Source organism: Calonectris borealis, chromosome 2 (genome assembly GCF_964195595.1).
Source record: "Calonectris borealis chromosome 2, bCalBor7.hap1.2, whole genome shotgun sequence".
NCBI lineage: Eukaryota > Metazoa > Chordata > Aves > Procellariiformes > Procellariidae > Calonectris > Calonectris borealis.
This window is the reverse complement of record NC_134313.1, coordinates 133,016,007-133,037,711: the sequence shown is the minus strand read 5'-3', so window position 1 is coordinate 133,037,711 and position 21,705 is coordinate 133,016,007.

Genomic DNA, 21,705 nt, shown 5'->3' with positions numbered 1-21,705 from the left:
ATCACATGGGAAATGCAGCTGTTATTTGCCCTTAGAGAGTTTAGACAGGGTTGGTTGCCCTGGTTTGTAGGTTTCTAGATGGGGATATCGAATGCTATTTTATAAACACGAAGAGATTTTCCAAGGATTTTGCTGAAGGCTGTAGGATTTTCAAAGTAAAACATTGAAAGCTTACGACAATTTCCTTAGCTTAGAAGATGTTTTGCTTTTGGTTCTTGTTTCCGCCTTATATTTTTTGAGAATTTCTTCAAGAAGTCAGTCCCTCACACAACTTCAAAATAAATGCCTTGAAACATTGTCGTCAGCAGTGTTTGTCTAGGTGTCCGGTTTTAATAATCTCGTCCTTTGAGATAGCTCATGTCACTGTTGTGACACTCTTCCACGTAAGGTGTTTGAAGGTGTGGGGTGCAGCCCCACTTGGCCAGAGAGCTCCACTCAGCGGGTGATAAAAAGGGCAACGTCTTTAGAAGAAGGCAGGAGGAACGAGATTTGAATTTAATTGGGGGAAAATACTACAAATCCTCTATTACCTTTGCCAGCATCAGGAGCAGATTCTGCTTTTCTCTGGCTCTGAATGTTTTCATTACTCTTACTAGGGTACCGAGACCTCTGCTAACTCAGGATCTGGGCATCGTCTGATCTCACCCTCAGCTCTCTGCCCCACATAAACTCTACAAATAGTTTCTATCGTTTGTCCTTTGCAGTATTTTCTCAAACGGCTTTCTTTGCTCTCATCTCAATTTCCTTCCTTCCTGAGGGCCTTGTCTTTGGGTGCCACTACACAGTGAGCATTTCGATGCAGTTGCAGTGCTTGGTCCCAATCTCAGTATGTTTGTGTGTTTTGAAGTTTTCTGTCCAGGGATGTACTGAGCTTGAACTGGTCATCCTTGAACACACTGCCTAAATTTAATACTGCCTTAATTTAAATAAAATGTATTTAATTAGGCTGATCTTTTTCTCATTTAGAGGAAGAAGCTGCCTTTTTACCTGTTTACTTTGTGGGCTTATGCCTGCAGTTTCTCTTTCATTGCATGTAAGGCAGTGTTGTTCCTAGCCAGCTTTTCCTGAGCAGTTTGCAAGTGAAACTCAGAAACTAATTTGGCTCATGTGGGAAATTAACCCGGACCAGTGGTTCCTAGATTTAACATCTGAGTTTTTTTTTCTCCTGGCCAAATGTAAGTAATGCTAGTTAATATGTGATGCTCAACACAGGGGGCTCTGTAGCACAATAAACATAATTTGAGACTGGGTTTAGGATGCATTGTATGGAGCGGCTACAACAGTAAGCACTAAACTGAGATATTGCCATATTGCACTCTCTCTCTATTTTTTCCTTTATTGTGCTTTAAATCTTTCAGTTCTGGAGTGCTGAGTTGGTACGGCAATGACCATAGAGTAGTATTCTGTCTAAGTAAGCAACGGAGCACTTCAAGATATGGATGATGATACGAGTAGGTCACTCGGTTGTGCATTGATGCTGCAAACCAACTGGCAGTAATTCAGTCATGTGTGAACTAGTTTACTATTATTCCCAGTCCAAAAATACCTCTCACTTAACTTTTCAAAAAACTTGCATTCAACAGCAATAGTCAGTTGCTAGTGAGGAGCTTCAAATTGTGAATAGTAAATCATACCTCTGACTTAGTATACTAATCCGACTTAGTTTTATCCCATTGGTTAAATCTGAGTCTGCTTTTGGTTCTGGTCAGGTCAGTGAATGAGTTTGTCACTAAATATTTTTAGGAGCCCAGCAGGAACTCCAAAGGTGACCTGAGTGTGTGATGGCAAAGAGCCTGGAATTGTGCTTGTCCCAAAACGAGCAGTGTCTGTATTAGAAATTTGGGCATGCCAATACCTCACTTACAGGAAACGTCTTTTCTTGGAATGGTAGTAAACTACAACCTGAAGAAACTAAAAGCTGAGCAATGGAGTAGGAAAAAGATAATAAATTGCTTTGTTCAGGAATATCTTTTACTACCTTCTGTTTAACTTCATTACTGAGTGAATGTTTTAGGAAGAAGAACTCTCTGTTAAGGGTTTGTGAGGATTTCCACCACCACATCGACTTCCTTTTTTGTGACTTTGGAAAAAAAAAAAGCTCCTTTTGCTGGTGATGGGCGGGGGGGAAGGGGCATTTGCACTTTTTTTTTTTTAAGGTTGACGAGCTCAAGATCAACATCTGTAGAGACTTCCATCATTTCCGAGAGAGTGCACAAGATGAGGGAACAGAAGAGATTCTGTACTTAAAAACAAGTTAAGGAATTTTCCTTCTTTCCTCACTTCCATATCCTTAAGTGTATCTGTGTAGCACTTAAAGGTTATCTTATACCTGTTATTAAATAAGGTCAGTGTAAATTTCTTGTGCTGGCTGTGCAATGGAAAAGTATTTAAAAAAGACAGTGGGGGAAAAAATGAATGATGTAAAAACTGAACCACTTTCTACGATTCCCGTACTGCTCTTTCATTCTTCAGCGCTAATAAAGCAGTGCATGGACTCAAGCATGAAAATTGATTAAATTTGAGTAATTGCGGGTTTATAACAGAAAGTGAGAGAAAGCAGTAATTTAACTATTTTGATGTGAATCTTTAAAAGACAAGTTTCTCTAAATAACTTGCTATGAAAGTAGAAAGGATCAAAAGAGCCATGGGTTTGATGACTGGGTAAGGAGAATTACATTCCTGTGGATTTAAAAAATATTGTAGTAGAGCCTAATTCTCCACTCACCCCGATACAAATCTGGAGCAACTCTATTGAAATCTCTGGAGTTACCGACTGCAATAACACTCATTGAGAAGAAAATTAGATTCACGGGGTCTATTCTGAACGTAGCCTATCAGTTGTGTGCCATGCAAATCCCATTATTAAAGTAATAGCCTGACATGTCACGTTGAGGACGGCTGTTTCCCCAAGATGAACATGTTTGTAGCTCTCCTCATCTTGTGACTACTTTTTAAGGGGGTAGGGGGATATTGAGAATACTTATTTTGTGCTCAATTAATATTCCTTCCGTGCACTCTCCTTCCTCTCACGCGCTTTATGTGTGGGTGCGCAGTCTGCACTCTCCATCATCTATCTGTCTGTGTCTCTTTGGCTGTGACAGTCACCACTCTGGCCTCAGGCTTCACGACGTAGATGAAAAGCCACCATGATTTTCAGTTAAACATGGCAGGATCTAATTCTGCTCCTAAATATGATGGGTATTTTCACTTTTAACTATACTATTGTGAATTGGGAGTAATATCTTAGACTTCAGTTATGTTTTATTTGTGGAGGTGGTTGGGTTTTTTTTTCATTCTTGGGGGGGAAAAAAAAAAGAGAGAGATGGAGGGGGAAAGAAGTGGGAAGGCAGTGCAGCCCTGCAGTTTTAATAAAGGGAAGTATTTGTTTGCAGCACTGGAAAGCAAGGCCCAAGCCGCTTCAGCATCCTGCACAGTTCCCAGGCTGACCTGCAATTGAGAGCAGACAAAGTCTTTCGGAAATCGGGAAAAATCTTGTCACTGCCTGAGCTACTCTGATTTTTTTAAACAGCAGTCAACAGGGAATTTTGAGTAAGAAGAACACGGTAAAGAGTGGTAAATAGACAGTGTCCAGTGTACAATCCCCGCCTCCAATCATGTACACTTGCTTCCAATTTTCTTAATTTGACCCAGGATATGGGGGTCAGCTCTGTAACTTTTGAAATTGATATGAATCCGTTGACTTCTCTGAAACTGTGTGGAGTGAGGGTATGGCCCACAGTTGTTTATTAATGGCACACAACGGGCAACTTCTGCAGGTAATCTTCTGTGGGAGGATGTAATGAAAAGTTTTAGGCCTTATGACTGACCCTGGTGTGGAAGGGTTCTCCAGACCCTTAACAATTCAGAGGTTAATTTATAAAAAAAATGAAACAAACCCACAACTATTATTTCATTGCCAAACATTTTAGAAAAGCACTATTTATGTAGGCCCTATATAAGCACACATTGTCTTATGTTCCTTCTGCTGGCTTTGCGTTTGACTAAACCATTATTCTCGGAGTGCTGCTGTGCTGAGATCATCAGTGATGATGGTGTGAAAACAAACAAGTTTTAGCACGAGAAGTCACTATATAATTTGACAGGGAGGTTGTCAGCACCAAAACATCCACATTAATTTCATCGCTGGTCAAAGCAAAATAAAAATCAGGTGGCTAGTGGGAAAAATACATTCTTAGGAGGAGGGGAAGGGGATTCTATCTAATTCTGCGGGGTGCTGTGTCAACTAAAAGGAGGACCTGGCTCAATCCCCATTGAAGTCAATGGGCGTTGAGGGCACTCGGGGACTAGTGGCATTGTGTCCTTTTTCTCCGAAGTTTAGTAAAACTGCTGAGATGAAACTTAATTCCTCATTAATTCAAACTCCTAGCAAGTTCTTGGGAGGAAGGGTCTCTTTGTTAAAGATCGTGATACCCTCCATCTCTTCAACAGAGAGCTAAAAAAGTACGTGCTCTAATTCTGTATTCTTCAAGGAGTCCTTCAACATGAAGAGCAACAGTAAGAGCTGATATTCTGCACATACCTTAATGGTACAAAAATTCTGCTTCGGAGAAAAACATTTCTGGTCTCTGTTACATTACATAAAATGAGGACACAGCTTCCTATTTTATTCTATCAAAAGTGATCTTTAATGTTATTAAGAATGATTTTGTATTCCCCAGTGTTCAACTGAAAAACTTCGGGACTAATGAATGCAGCAACGCGTAGTCAAATAGGTGCTGTGAAAAATAAGCTATCAAATGATGTGCGTGCCACCCGCCCTTTTTTTTTGTTCCTCAGTGAAGAATTACAATGAGTTCTTTTTAACATAAAGAGTTAAAATCGATGAATCCCAGATGAGTTAATCAATCAACTCAATAATACCCTAAATTTTAGGGGTTCCAGATAGCTTATTTTACTGCTATATTGTGGCCTTATACTTGTACCTCTTACTGGTACAAATTGAGTGGAGCTTGCAGGATACACAAGGAAACACTTTGAAAACATTGCTCCCTCTGTAGCAGTTACGATGCTACGTCTTGTATTTTCTCTCGCGCGTGATGTCTGATTCTATACAATTTTTCTTGCCAAAAAGCTGGTATTCCAAAATATTAGGACAGCCTATTTCTAGGCTGTCAGTCTTCCAGTTTTCAGAGTTTTTAGTCAGTGCACTGTCAGCCAAATGCTTTTCAGCAGACTGAAAGTTTTTAAGGACAGAATAAGCTTAGGAAAAATATTTTGAGCATTGTAATTAACACTAAATTAATTTATAATGCAGACAATAAGAGATACGATGATGACTGTCTTATCAAGCTAGTCATGGAAATAGATTTTTTTAAATTTTTTTTTAAATTTGAATTTGCTATGATGCTTTCAGGTAGCTTAAATGTACTGAGGATGCCTTGCAGCGAAGCGTCGGTTTGGCATGCTGCGTACGATATGGTCCTTGCTGTATCTCTTCTTTCAAGGAAACACCCTTCTTTAAACAGGGGAAGATGCGGTGTTGGGAGTGCCGCTGAGCCACGCGGCCACGTTGCATGGTGTGGGAGCAAGCACTGCATGGCGGGTGCGAATGTGGCAGTGGAAGCCACCTTATGCCTTTCCCCACTAATAAAATTGCCAGGCACCAGGGTTCAAGTGCCTTCAGAAAGCCCAAGAAAGATTTCAAGCAAATCTCTTACTTGACTCCAGTGCTTAGAAAATACTGGTCTGTGACAGGAAAATGCCGATGTTTACGTTTACAGAGGTTTTAGTGCTATGTAGCCCCTGAAATGGGCAGGTATCACGTGGAGAATGCATTTTGTAAAATATCAATTGTTTGTAGTTCTGACATTGCAGAATTTTAACAGCAAAACCAAGGCTGCAATCAGGCAAACTGGTTTATGTGGAGGGACTCTTGCGTACAAAGTAAATGATACACAGCAATAAACTGTGCAGCTTATTGCTGGGGGAGAAAAAGGCAAAAGCAAATACTCAGTGCTATGGAAATAACAGGTCTTTGTTAAAAGCTGGTTGTGAAAGAGTGAAATGAAAATGCAGGAAGCGGTACTTTTTTAGCCTTTTATAATTCTGTGGATAGCATTTCCCTCATCTACGTAGTGCCTTCCTAATAGCCATCTTCAAAATATATGCTAAAAAAGTGTCATCCTTTTGGTTGCTGGTTATTTCTCCACGTAACGACCAACTCGGCTTAGAGCCGTTTGTGCTCTGAAGTATGGTGCATGTGAGATGGCCTCTAAAGTGGCAAGGTCCTGACAGGGCCTCCTCTCTCTTGCCAAGCCCCATATTTAGCACAGAGGGGATTTCCTTGCCGTTGTGCAGAGAAGACAGTTGGGCCACAGGGTTTCTCTGCAGCCCCATCCGATCCTGAGTTAAATCAAGTAGCAGTTGCCAGGGGTTAAGGTGGGCGTCCTGCGAGCAGTGGCTTTGCAGGGGAGTTGGTCTGTCCTATGCAGCCAAGCTGGTGACTTTTTTTGGAGGAAAAAAAAAAACCCCATACATCGAAGACTTTCACGAGAAATTCACTGAAAAATGCGGAGGCCTGAAAGTGTTCGCAGTTACAGATCAAATTCTGTGACTAGCTTCAGCCAAAATGGAAGGGGAGGAAAATATGTGAAGAAGTCAGAATAGTTGATTTCAACTTTTTTTCAAAATGAGATACATCTCCTTTGAAAATTGAGTTATATTAAGGAAGACACAAGGCACTAAATCATTCAGAGATTAATCTTTTTTTTTTTTTTTTTGGTGCTGAATAAAACCTTTCAGGTTGATGCAAACATTTTTATGTTTATCTCTCTTTATTTGTCTGTTCTCGGTTTAGGGAACTTGAGTTTCTTTACCTTTCTTGTCTGCACAATATAACATTGCACATATAAGACGGGGCAAGCTGCTGGAAAGCTGTGTTGGTTGAGAACTTCAAATGGCTGGGTAGAGGCTTTTTGTTGGCAGAAGTGCCAGATCTCCCAAATACTTCCTAAGATTTGGTCTGATCTGGTTTGATCTGACTGGGACAGAGAAGATGACTGCCTTCCCTGGAGGGCAGTGCAAAATTGGCTTCATCAACTGATGGGTTCAGAAAAAATTGGCTGAAAGAAACCAACTCTTTGTATGGCAACTTCACTGAGAATAAATTTAGTAGAGGCTGTCGTCTAAGAACACTGTCAGAAATATCTTGGAATTTTTTTCAATGAAATCATTGCATAATTGTTAAATTCAGAAATTGGAGTGAATGGAGAAATAGTCTTTCTTGGTTATGCTACTGGCTTAAGTTTTTAGGGTCTTTTAGAATTTATTTCTTCTTTAGGGGAGATGTGGATGTCTTAGATGGAAACCTATTATTGGGAATTATCTGGCGGAAGTTCTGATAAAAGGTTAGATTAATTTGAATATTCAAAAATGGATTAAGGGGGAGCTGAAGGAACAATTAGCATTTCATAGGTACAGATTTTTTGTTTGCCTTTGAGCAAATTAGTTATTCAATTTTTATCATGAGACATACTGGGTTTTGAGGGGGAAGAAATTCTTTCTTACTCTAGTTAAGTGTGGAACTGCATTTCTTGCAGCTTTTCTTAAATCATGTGGAGTCTTTTAATCTCCATGTGATGGCTCTTTAACTTGTCTTTTCAAGTGTGTTTTTTGGTGGCTTGATGGTATGTAGAACGTTTCCTTCCTGTACTTCAGCATTTCTAACCAAAATCTGAGTATGTTTGAAACCTTAGCTTATTCACACTTCCTAATCATAATCCCCTTGGTTTCCTTGTCAGCACCTTTTTGTGGTATTTCTCTGGACACCTCTATCTAATATCTCCAGAGGTTATTCTACAGAGTAACCTTTGACAAGATCTATTACTTACTACTTACTGCTTTTAACAAGGTGAAAAGAGGTCAGGCTCTGCAAAAGGCAGGCATTATTAGAAGACTGCTGTAGAGTCTCTCGGTGGCTTGTCCATCTCTTCTGGCAGCACCGTCTGCAAATCAGTTCAGAAGCCTCCTTTACAGCGCAAAGAAAATACATTTATGACTGGGTATGATCATATGTAGCTAACATACGTCCTTGGGAAAGTGGTTACTACGTGCGTTGCAAAGCTCCAGGTTGTTTCTCTGTCAAGGTCGTAGCCTACCAATGCACCCATTGCAATCTGTGAGATTTTTGCTGTCAGCTTCAAGTGTAACAGGATTCCAGGCTGTTAGTTTTTGTATGATCCATTTAATTGAGCTTCATGACCAATGCTAATGACTTTTGCTGCTGCAAGAATTGAATTGGTAATTTGGTTACCCCTCCTGTCAGAGTTCAGGATCTTCTCAATGAGAGATGGTGTTGTCTATTTCTTTAACCAACTTAAGATGCAAAAGCTACCTCTTCCTGATCTGAAAAAACAGATTGCAAAATCTCACTTTGTCGAAGAAGTAACTACACAATCCTTTTGGTTGACATACAAAATCTTAGAGATTAGACAAAACATATTTTCTCCCAAATTAATTAAAAAGCTGAGAAATTGTACAGGAGAGTTTAGGCAGATCCCAGAGATATCTAAAATGCAATTTAAAAAGAAGTCTAGTCAATTTATCTGCATGCATCCTCTGCATGCAACCATTCTAACTATGAATAAAAAAATCTTTCTAGGGAGCTTTGAAATATCTCAGTCTGGGGTTTTGTCAATGAAGGACGATGATTTTTTAGTCTGGTTCTATCAGTTACTTACCACAGCTTGCTCCTTCGTGATTTCTGTACATGTAGAACCTACAAAAACTGCTGGTCTATCTTTCAGATGCAAAGAGCTTTAGTACAGGGGGGAAAAAAAACACTATCTGAGGCTTAACAATAAATCATAAGGATTTTTCCTCTCATCCTCAAACATTGAAAACCAGACTAACCTGTTGCTAACATAGCTTTCACTTTTTGTCCAGAGTCTATCAATTAGTGACTGAAGTGCTCTGTCTTGGGGTAGAATTTAAATTTGATTTACCTAATGGGAACTAATTGCCACATGACTACCGTACGTGTATGGCATGGGCAGCTGGGGCTGGGCCCTTCGCCGAAATTAGGCATGGTAATTGTCCTCAGAATATCTAAAGGTATATAGGGAGAGCAGGGTGTCAATGTGAAATGTATATTACTTATTTTTGCTTCAAACAAGAAAATGAAAAATGAAGAGAAGTAATGCCTTTTTTCAGTATGATCACATAGAGGTTAAAATATATACTGCTAAGGCAAAAGAACTTTCTGCAAGATGAAAAAGAGGTTTCCTTGGTGTGTTATCATTCCTGATGTTCTATTTGTTTCCCATGTCAGCAACCTCCCAAAAATTCATTTACTAAGAATTTACATGTAGGAGTGTCCTGGCATATTCCTTTTTGCCAAACTCACTCTTTATTCTTCAGCATGCACAGAAGTACTTTTTTGAATTTTTTTGGGGTGTTTTTAATTTTGTTGTTAATTTTATTTTTTAATTGCATCTCCCCCTTCGGTTCAAACTGTTTGTAGCAGGACATTTAGTAATTTACCAAGTGAATTGGCCTTCAGCTTAAGCGTTAAAATTAAAAGCTGTATCCTGTGGGCAAAGTAAGGGCTCTGTCCTTGTTCAGAGGAGCAAGTGTTTGCGGAGTGTTTCTTTGAGACTGAACCCTGGAGAACGAGACCAAAATGTTGTAAGGTGCCTGGATGGACCAACATGGCAGCGCAGGAGAGGGATAAACAAATCCTTACTAATAGAGAGGTGGAAGAGCTGGGAGCCAGTTTTCTGGTCCGTTTTTGGAGCGAGAAAGGTGAAGACTATCTAGTGGGGGCTTCGGAGGCAGGAGGTGGAGTGGAGCCAGGGTCAGGCTAGCCAACAGCGGGGTGAAATCTGCTTCTTTCTCAAAGCCTTTGGGTTTTGTGGAGGCTCTGAAAAAAAGCCATGAAGTCAGCCTCCGCAGGTGGAATCCGTCCCTGCTAGAAACTGTTGACCTTTTACAGTAAACCTAAGTCTTAATACAAGTTCAGTACCACAATCCTAGTATTAGGATTTGTGCATTTTAAATTCCAGCCACCAAAGAAAGGTACTACCAGAATAGAAAGGAATTACGTTCCTCTCCCTACCCTGCTTTGACTATGATACGATGACTTACAGTTGATGAACAACATCTGATTTACATTCTGTCAGAGAAGCTTGTATATGTGCTTCTTTGTTTGTTTTATTTTTCCCCCAAACTAGCCACAAAAGCCCTACTGCCTACCAGTGTAAAACCTTGCACTGACTTAAAGGGGAATTCCATGTAGAATTGCAAAAAAGAAAGATGCAGAGCCTGTAGTGTGGGAGAAAAAAGGGTGATGCTATCTCTTTCTCTCTCTTCACATCTGCTTTCATGCTTCCTTTTACTCAAGATTTTCAAGTATTAGAGTGTTAGAAACAGTGTATGTCCCATTCTTGTTGCATTAATGCTGCAAGGTGGGTTTGCATGGATGTTACAGTTTGCCTCAGAAGAGACAGAAGACTCTGCACAATGGGCAAACGATCACTTAAAACCAAACTCCTGCTTGGCAGTTCCCTTAGCCAAGTTTTAGGTGGCACCCAGCTTTGCATCCAGCCCCCAGTCTGGTGGCTGGAAAGTCTCTCCACTGAACTACCAAACCCCTTATTAAGTGTAGAAGACTGTGAAGCTGTAAATATGGAGAGAGTGAGTACTTGGAGTGGTAGGTAAAGGTCAAAGGAGTTTAGAGGAGTTAAAAAAACACAAAAAAAAAAAAAAAAAAAAAAAGGAAAAGGCCCAGTGAATCCTTGTGGGTGCGGTGACTGAGCAGATGAATCCCCTTGGCTATTAACTTCTGTTTGTGCAGAACTTCTCTCTCTCTGGTTGGGAGAATTCAGTTCAATTTAAATTTCAGATTTTTTTATAAGATACCTGTGTGACGGTCAACTTTATGCAGATGAAATTACAGCTACAAATCTGTTAGCATTTGAGAAGCTCACAGCTCACTGCCTCCCCTCCACGTGTACCTATGATGAGACCAAAAAAAAAAGCAGCTGCAGGGCTTTCTGTTCAAAATCTTTGCTTTCATTGTAAGTTTTGCTTCAAACTTGGAAACGAGAGGTCTGCTTGGCCTAGCTGGGAGCTTGCTTGTCGCCCTGGGTATGGTTTTTTCAAGTGGTGGTTGACCACGCGCTCTGTTTGCATCAGGGGGAGCAGAAACCTGGGACCTGCTGGGAGCTGAGGATCTTCATTAAGTGTGAGGGCTGTGTTCGCTCTTGCCACTCACTTGACTCCTGCCAAGGGGGATGCGTCTGTCTTCCCTTCGCAGGTACCTGCTGGATAGGGGGAAGGCAAGTCCCCTGCCCTGCCTTTTCATGTAAGGTTCTCGGTAAGTGGTCTGCCTGGGCTCCCTGCGCGAGCACAAGCTGTGGCACGTATACCAGGGAATTCCCCCAAATCTAGGGTCATCAAAAATATGTCTAAACACGGTGCTCTACAGTGTTTCTAACAGGAAGCCCCAGCTTACCCAGAGCAGAAGGGGTGTTTGCAGGTTTCTGGAGGTATTCAGTGGTGGTAGGAGTTGCAGTAGGTGGGTGAATGTTCCTTCCCCATGAGCTGGACCCAGTTTGGAAGATGGGATTTTCCTTTCTAGCAGGCCATGCCTATGAGGAGGGAAGCTCTGTGCTCCTAGAGCAGCGTTCTGGTAGCCTCACGTGCTCAGTCTCTTCAGGCTGCTGAAAAAAATTTGGAGGAAACAGCCCCAGGTGAATTGGAAGAGGGGTGAAAGTGCGGAAATGTGATATTTCCCAATCAGTGATGTTCTCAGCCCCTCCCACATCTCCAGGATAAAGTTAATTTGCCATAAGATAAGGTAGGTTTCCTTATCATGAACAGAAGACTCCAAAACAACATTGGCTTTAATTTCAAAGCAAAGGGGAAATGTTAGTTCAGAGGAATCTGTAAGTCAGTGAAGGTGTTTTGTGTCAAAAGACAAGTTCTTTTCTGGCTGTAAACATTGTTACACTATTTACAATATAATACTGTTGTTTATACTTTAACTTTTTGCCTATTAGAACAAATTTACTTTCAAGATGATTAAATGCTTTTAATTTTTTAACATTCTTTTTACCAGATTGTGTAGTGATTATGATTTCTTATGGAATAAATGATTCAGATTAGGTGATTCTCCTGTGCCAGCTGGAATAAAATATCTTGCAGTAAATGGTATTAAATCAGATTGCTGCTGTTTCTGCTGTTGTGCTGGGACTCTGCTCTAAGATGCTTGTAATTTCTGCATTTCCAAAGGCTTGGAAAAATACTCTCATGAAAAACTAAACACAGTGGGTAATGAAGGCTACAATTATTTATACTTATCACATCAATTGGGAAATGGTCTTCACTCACTAACTCTTTTACCAGCAAATTAAGACAGCAAGTGAGTACGTCGGGGTTAGCGATTGGGTTTACTTTCCAGCAACTTCTAGTGGGCTCTAGTGCTGTTTTCTGCCTCAAACCAATGTGAGTGCATCGTCTCTCCCTCTGTGTGGGGGCTTTTCTTCTCAGTTATGTAGTTTGTGTTAAAAAAAAAAAAAAAGTAAAAAAAAAGTAAAAAAAAAAAAGTATGTGTTGTAATTTGTTGCGGTCTATCCAGTCAAAGTTCGGGTTTGTTGTCTTTGCTATCTAGGCTTTTTAAGAGTGACTGCAGGCTACGCGCATCTGCCCGCCCTTCACATCACTAAACATAGTTTTTGGTTACCTTTCACAGGTTTCTTTAGGTGAAAGTTTGAAAACCTAGAGGAACTCCTTGTCTTCTTTTCCAAACAATCAGAAGGAAGAAAATCATAGCACTTCGAAGCAAAACATCGCTCCTCGCCATGGCGAGCGTGCTGTTGCCGGTACTTAATGCTGGATACTCCCCCCCGACGCACAGATGCTCAGCTACGGTTCGCCTAAGCCGATTTAGCATTAAATAACCGGTTAAATTGCCTCCTCCCTGCGCCCGCTCACCAGCAGAGGCTGCTGCCAGCTCGCGCCTGCCGGCGGGGCGGGGCGGGGCGGGGTGGGGTGGGGCGGGGCGGGGCGGGGCGGGGCTGCGCCGCGCCGCGCCGCGCCGCGGAGCCGGCGCCGCCCCGCCCCGCCCCGCCCCGCCCCGCCCCGCCCCTCCTGGGAACGGAACATTTTTCTCCATTCCGTCTATGCTTTCTGCAGCAATATTTGGTCTAAAGCAAAATCTTTAATCAGTCAGATTGTTTCATGTATGCAAGCGTGCAATAATAACTCAAGGGACTCAAAAGTCAGACGTCTATAAATCTCTCTGAAGAGCAGGAGAGCTACCCAGAGAAGAGAGTGTTTGCAAGATCGAGATTAAAAGGCAATGAATTAATGTGTTTCTGCCATGGGGCATTAAAAACACTGTAGACATTAACAGGGATCCTAATATTTTTGTCATAGTACGCTACTCTTTAAAAAACCAGAGCATCATAGGTGTCAGTGATTATTTTGTATAGACAAACGAGCTGTGTTTTTTCCCCAGGAGTGCATGGAGTTTAATCAGCAAGATTTAGATCTTGGGCTTGTTCTCTCAGCATAGTAGTAAATCATTCCTAAATCTTAAGGAGATGCTCCACAAATTCTGCTGACTATCGGTGTAAGGCTTCACATCCAACAACATTGATTTATTTAAGTATAGGTCTCGTGCCTTTTGAGAGCATACCATCTGCTTAAATTGTATTTACTGTATGGAAGAAGTGAGCTTTTGCTGGTGAATTATAGAAAAATGATAGCCTGACTTACTCTTTAAGTGACACCTGCTTAGGAATAATTTGTTAATTGCTACTTTGAGGCCGATTCTTGTGTTCTTCAAATGAATAGGTTTAGTTAATATCACGTACTAATTTACTGAATAGCTGCTCACTCTAATGCAACAATAATAACTCGTAATTACCTGCTGCAGTTACTCCAGTCTGCTTGCAGGGTTCAGCTCTAGAGGAGAGGGAGGGAGGAATACGTGGGATAGAGAGGAGGTTATATTCTTTACCGTTGTGAAGTCACGTTATTAATTCACATCAAGAGATTGTAGTTTGTAAATCCACCACCCACTTGCTCGGTGTTGGAAGCCTTTCTCCGAAGGAGCTCTGGTGAGGTGCAGTCCTGGCTTCCTGCAGAGAGGGCTTGCCGGAGTCAGGCTACGACTCCAGTGCTGGCGTTTGCATAACTGCTGTTCTCAAGCATGTAACATCTACATTTTAGTCTAATTACAATCATAACAGCTGGCCCATGCTGAAAATGATTGAAAATTTTTCCTAGTGAGAGAAGGGGAGTTTAATTTTTTTTGGTGAAGTAATTCTGCATATTTTATTACTATGCCCAGTTTGAACATGAAATACGAATCTGACATTCTAGCAGACTACGTATATGTGTGTATATACTTTTGCTGATGTTATTTACTTAGTATACTGGAAATTTGTCAGCTCTGAATGTGGGACTTCCAGGTGAAGCCAGGCACATGACTGAAGATTGAAGGCACTGTGTTGGGCATACACCGCTCTCGCTGAGGTCAGCTGGAGCTGTCAGTGCTCAGTTGGTGAAAGGTATTTGCTTCAGACCTATGTACTGCTGCTGTAGGCCAGATTGCTGTCTATGAAAAACTATGCAACTGTAGTGAGTGCTTTTATTGGTGAATATTTAGTTGCGCTGCATAGTTTTCTTTTCATCAGTTTTCTTTTCATATACACCAGTAACACAGGCACTGCACAGTGATACCTCCCAGTTTAGTGAAGGACCCTTAAATTAACACGTGTAAGAAACGTTGCATTCTACCAATGCACAAGAAAAGGTGTAATTAGTCACTTTACTATAGGAAATAGACTTGTTTACATACAGAATTATGTAAACAAATGTATGGCAGCAAGTACAGTATGTAAACAAGTACATAGAGTACAGTACATACAGGAGAGTAATGATTGCAGTATTTGTCACTGATTTCCCAGTTGCTAGGTCTGTGATGGTAACACATTTGGCTACAAGGACAGTTGTTTTGTAGCTCTCCCCTTCTATACAAAACGTACTACTGGGAAACAGGAAAGAGACTCCTGCTGTGAAGGGGCAGTGGCCACTACAGAGCATGTGGGTATTTAATGTACAATATTCTGGGTATTAACATTGAGTGGACACCACGTTGCTAAGAGAAGCTACTTGTAGTGAGATAACTATTTACAGGAGTACCGCAGCTTTGGCTGTCATTAAATCCAGGTGCACGTAAACTGTATGCATGAGCTGTAGTCACTTGGGTGATCTCACAAGTGGGTTTGGGGTTTTTTTTTGTTTACCTGGGGGAGGCTGGGTTGTTGCTCGCTTATAACGGATGACCAGGTGCCCATTTATGGCTTAGGAGTGAACTGCTGGGATTGCTCTAGTTGTCTTAGCCGCTAGATCCTTCTCAATTTGACATACTTTTTTTTTTTTTTTTTTGTGTTTAGTTTTAAATATGACTGCTAGGCATTACTAACACAAGTCTGTGGGTGGCTAGCTTTGTTCCTGGGCTTCCCTCTTCATGTTTTTGCCCTGGCTGCTACTCATGCTTGTAGTGCCTTAGAGCTGGCATCTCACGGCTGCCTTTGCCTGTTTTCACTCTCTGGGCTTTGACTTCCAGGCTCCCCGCCACCCCCACCCCCCTGCGCATTGCTGGGTATTAACTGAGTACAAGCATCACATCGCTGATGCGTATCAAATCTGGAACGGTGGTCAAACACTCTATCCACTTGTGTCTGGGTGTTTCTTGGAGGTTTTGGATTTCTTAGGATTTAGCTTTGAGTCCCCATGTCCAAAGCAGGAAGTCATATTGCTTTTCCATTTCAGCTTACTGGTTTTCAGCCTCCTACTCCATTTGTGTTTAGGAACAATTGAAACCCGTTCTTACAGTCCTGAAATGCTTCTTCCTTAACATCTTCTTCTACAATAAGAGCAACGTTAAGACATGAGTCTCTTCTCATGTCTGGTCCAATTTACAGTAGGCAAGCTTGGTGCCCTTGGCGTTTATATTTGGTGGCCAATAGATGTGGCAATGTGCCAGATGTACTTTTATCACCATGAACAAAGATGCTCTGGATATATCTTGGTAGTGTTGCCTCAGCTGGTGCTAATGGGTTTTGACCTCCTTGCTGTGCCTTTTTTCTCAGCATTTTTGAATTACAGCCTCTGATTTTTTTTCCTCCTCTTTTTTGCTAAGGTGGCTGATCTAGTCTTTACTAGTTTCTGCCGGTACAGTGCCTTTTTGCAGGGTTGCTGGATTCAGCAGCTCTCCTACAGCATTAAAAATTCTGCATTTTAGCTTGTTTTTGCTTGGCTCTACCTTATTTTCTAGATGTTCTTGTCTTTGAAACTTAACCTACGAGTTCAGTCAGAACACTGCCTGACCCACAGTGACTATTCACCCTCAGGGTATTAGAAGAAGGAGTTGTGGTGTTGTATTGCATTCAAATCAGTGTCTTGCTCTGCCCCGTTGCCCAGCGGTGGGTGGTACTCCTGTGGATCATCTACTATAAATGCCAAATGATAGCATCTTTTGCTTCATGATGTTCTTATTGGCAGCGTCATGCATCACCAGCACTCGGTCACATTTCTCCCGCCTAATACTGCAGCTCATCACAATTGCAGTGATCATGTTGCAGCTGGCTCCACAACCCAGCTGGAATCTAGCTAGTTGTTTGATCCAGTGGCACAGTTGCAGATCTAGCTGATAGTATTTGTACATAGACGGTCTTTGCTTAAGTTACATGCCATATATTCTCCTCTTATAGGGAATTTTTCTGTCCTCAATCACTGCCCGTACAACTACATGAACTACTCACCCCCCTCCCCGGGATTACTGCACCATTAGTATATAAAGCAGTTCTGTTTCCCACAGTTGTCCATAGTCTGTGCATTTTTTTTTTCTTTCAGTCTTTCCTGATGCTTTCCAGATCCTGTGCACAGGATCAGGGTGCCAGCAATCTCAGTTAGTCTGTCTGCCCTCTAAATTCTTCAAACGTGTCTCTATGTACTTAATCTTCACTAGAACTTATCATTGTTTTGATCCTTACCCTGTGTAATTCAGCTGCCCGTGTTGTTTGCAGATATTTACCTTGGGTTAAATTTGCTTCCTTCTATTGATCGTTCTACAAATGCTCTTGCCCGAAATGATGATTTTTGTCTCTCTAAACTTAAAGCGGATGACCGCATTCTTAGGTCTCTAATGCAAGCATCCATTCGTTCTTAATGTCTCATGGTATCAGGTTGAATTTTTTTTTCTACAGTATCATTTTATTTGGAGTCATGGAACTCACTGTACACAATTTATCACTTTTCCCAATATTTCCAGTGTTTTAAACATCATTTTCTCATTTACTTTTTGTCCATTTTTTCCCTATACTCTTCGCTATTATGCTGGGGGAATGATGGAAAGTAAAGCTTTTAAAGTAAAGCTTTTAAAGTAGTAAAGCTTTTAAAAATTTGTACAAATTCAGGTCTTGCTTCTATGACTGTGCAATGCATTTTGTCTGAAAATCTAACTTTTCTGGTGGTCTGAATCCCTCTGTGTTGCCAGTACTTTCTGTTTCTAAAAGCCACATGTTGTTGTTTTTAACTGTCTCCCTCCCTTGCAACTACCCCACTAGGCTGGTTGCTGCCGTGTTTTAATGTGTAGGGTGCTGGTTGTTAATGCTAGAGAATTCTGTTTCAAGAGTGAAACTTTTAAAAAATAAAAAATAGCCTGCTACTTTTGTCAATGCAAAATGCTACGTATACCTCTTTAATTTTCTAAACCTGTGGGCAGTTTTAGTAAAGTCAGTGGGAATCAACTGCTCTTCATCTCCTGGCCTACAGGTGCCTGGGGATACCCTGCAGACCCAGTATGCCCTGGATGGGCTGGTGCAGGGATGCTGTCGTGATTTAGCGCAGGGCAGTTCAGGTCTGCGTGACCCACGGTGAACCACGCTGATGCAGACTTGGCTGCAGCAGAGCTACTCAGGCGTCTTTGGACTACCCTTTCCTGGTGCTCTGAGTCCCACAGGGGTGAATTTGATACGGCGCAAACTAGTCTGCATTGCTCTCATGATAATAGCTCAAGCAGGAGAGCGGCGTTTGAACCACCAGCCTGACCTCACAGCCCTGCCAGAGCCTCATGGGCTCCGTGTAGCACCAGGTCCAGAGTTTCTCGGTCTGTAGCATAGTTAATCCACTGAATCTGCTTCAACCACCCATGGATAATTGAGAGTTGAGAGTGCTTGTGTGTGCTGAAACTTAAGCATGCGATCGAGCGCTTTGATGAAGCGGGGCACTAATGATTACCCAAGGTGCAAACCAGTGGGGAACTGGAACCAGGATTGCTGGGACTTCAGTGGGAACGTGGCGAAAACAAAGCAAGTGACTGTCTTTAAAGCTGATTTACCGAAGCAGGTGTGCTAATCCTGCAACCCCCTTACTCACGTAGTTAGCTTGGGAAGACCAAAAATACTAATACTAATCTTGTCTTTTCTGCAAACTTGTCCCTCCTTAATTTTTTAACTTTGAAGCCTGTGTCATTTTTATCTGTTCTGAACACAAGACTTCATGGCCCATTGTCTCTTGTTTTAATTTGTTCTTGTACTGATGCCATCTCTCACCTGAAGTCCCTTTGCTCATGTGCCCTATCAGTAGAACAGAGAGAATACCACCTCCATACCTTCTGATGTTGAAAGTTTATTTATGCTAAGCTCTTTGCAACTGAAAAGTGCTTATTATGATTACAGCATTATTTTACTGTGGATCTCCTAAAAGTTCTTAACTTTTCCAAATTATTTCCAAACTTGTATTTCTCCTGCATTTGCCAAATCTTGAGACTCATTCCAGATTCAGAGCCAATAGCATTATCAGAACTGTTAGTCAGAACTTGCTTGGAAAGGGGATTTCTTCCATATTGGCCTATGCTCAGTCATGGCATCGAACACTTGGAAGGTCTTGGCCCCTTTTCTGAGCACCGTTTCAGACACATTCATGCCAAAGGAGGAAAAGTAATTGGCTAAAAACAAGTGATCATAGTATCTTTTTTAAAAGTCATTATGTTAATTTTCCTTGAGGGACTTCTCTTTGGATTGTTCTGTAACTTAATTTAAAAAAAAAAAGTAATGTTGGTTCAAAAGCTCTCTCGCTGGTTATGGAGAGGTTGGTACTTCGCTTATAATGAATTTAGCTCTTTTTTTTTTTTTTTTTTTTTTTTTGTGTGCACCAGAAGGCAATCAGTATTTTTATAAATTAAAGACAAATGAGGAAAATGCAAATATTCCCTTGTGCTGGAGGGATATATTTCCGGGGAGAAACCAGGCCAGGAGTGGCTTTCAAACTTCTAAATCTGTTTTATGTGGTGTATAAGAGATTGCTGTCATCACCCAGATGCAGGAAATACCAGTGCTGGGCTTAAGGGGGACAAAGTAAACTCGACAATGGACTGAAAAGAAAAATAAACAATCAACCAACCATTTTTACAGCTTGTTTTTTCTCTTGCTTTAACAGTAACATTCACCTTCATTTACCAGAGTTCTGTGAAACATCTGTATCAAGCCTTAAACTTGCTTGACCTTAGTTTAGGTTCAAGGTTCAATATATTCCATGTGCATGGATGGTTTTACAAATCCACGAGAGCCCTGATTCTATGCAAACCCTTTTCCCTGTCCTAGATTTGACCTGCTTCTTGCTAAATAAATCCAAGGACAACTTTCTCTCTCTGTCTTTCTTTCTCTGAAGATTGCTGCAGGGGTGCCCTTGGGGCTTGCAGGGTGTTACAGGGCTTAGGAATAAAGAGGGAAAGTTGCCTTAGAGCATGAAGTCAACCTACCATAACAACTGCCCTGGATGGAGCCTTTTATAACTTGAAGAATCAAATTTAAAGGCTTCGTTTTGCTAAATCTTCCAAAACAAATGGTTCAGCATTTGTATAATTTTAAAATCTGTACTTCTTATCTCATTTGTAAAATCAGGACAGATCTCTAAATGGCTCTGAGCAAGTCTCCGAGCTGAACAATTTCTCTCCTCCAGCTGCCTAGCTGTATTTCTTCCCAGGGCCCCCGCGGGTTACTTTAAAACTACATAACGAATGGCGGCATGTATAGCCTTCAAAATTTGGGTCTTACAGAACCTGGTGGCAGCCAAACCATGAGGCTGGAAACAGAAATTTTTACAGATTTTTTTCAGCTTCCCAACACAAGTTATATCAATAACAGTATCATTTAAATATATTTAAAAGTAACTTCTTTATGCAATAGCATACAAGCTCAATCGATATCTAAAGTGATATCTTTTACAGCTATTATCTGAACACAGATGGAGTTCGGGGAAAGAAGGATGAGAAAACACGCCTTGTTTTCCGTGGCTTAGGCAGTTTCTGCGCTGGGCTTCCCTCATAGCGTGAGATACCCCACCCTGCTCGGGGTTCTGCATCATGGTTGTTTTCCTCCTAAGGAAGGTCTGCACATACTCAGCTGGAGGGTTGTTCTTACGTGATCAGGCAGGTCACCGTGCGCAGGGTGAAGCACTCCTTTCCCCTTGGATGGTGAGGGATATTTCCTCTCGCTAATTCCTGCCAGTCCCGGGGGCGGGAGGTGCCACGTGCATGGAGGTGCGGAGATTGGAGCCAGCCTTCTGCTCTGGTGGCAGCAAAACACGATCTGGTTGCAAAAAAAAGTGATGCATCTCGGATACTTTCTTAACCTATCACTTTCTTTCTAATTTCTGCTTTAAGAATATGAATAGCAACAGTGTCATGCATTTTTTTTTTCAGTGTGCTGGCATCCGTAGGTTTAAAGGCGCTGTACAGAGAGGCAGACAGCGTTATCCTAGCTCAGACAGCTGCGGTAACTTCAGGTACGGAGGAATGGGTTTTTCTGACCACATACAGGCATCTACGTGGTGTCTGAGCTAATCCTCCAGGCTTCTTTCAGAGTTGGTAGAGAGAAATCGGCAATTCTAACTCATGATTCCTCTCTTCCCAAGTGGGTAGTGTTCATGTGCATATTTTTCTCCATTGATTATGGAGGAACTCTGGGATGATTGACTGAGGTGGAGATGCTGAGGATGCTTAAAGTCAAGTTGATTACGTGTGTGTCATACAACGCAGAAGCCTCCCAGACTAGTGTGGGTGGCAGATTTCTATCTGGAAGGGGCATATCCACGTCAGCGGAGTTTTGTGTGTGGATTAGTTAGCCCCACTGAAAGACGTGGCTGATTAGCTCAAGAGCAAGCTCTGCATCGTGCAGTGTAAACAGGCACGTTCCCTCAGAATCAGCTTGGGTATTTTGTGTGGCACAGCACAGTCATACCATTAGCCCAGGCATAACTTTTTGAGGCAACAGACTTAGAAGTTAGTTTGTGATTTTACATACCTATAGGCGTATTGTTAAATTGAAGGCTTTGCTCTCCGCAGGGCAGGAGTTTTGCTGCAGAAGCATGTAAGGCACTGGTATTTGTTCTTCTTACCCCCGAGTGGAAAATGCCTCCTTGCAGGCTGGTAGGAGGCAATTCTCCTTCTGTAATGATTTTGATGTCATGAGATGCAGGCCTTATTTATCAACACACCTCTGGGAAACTATAGATCCCTCCCGCCCTTTCATCCCCCCCCAATCAGTTCCATTTTTGCCTTGAAGTAAATAAACTTTTAAAACAAGTAGGGTTTATGGAAGAGGGTTCATGGAGCTGTGATAAAGCACTTCAGGCTGTAACTTACACTTGTTTCTGAGGCTTCACTTTTAT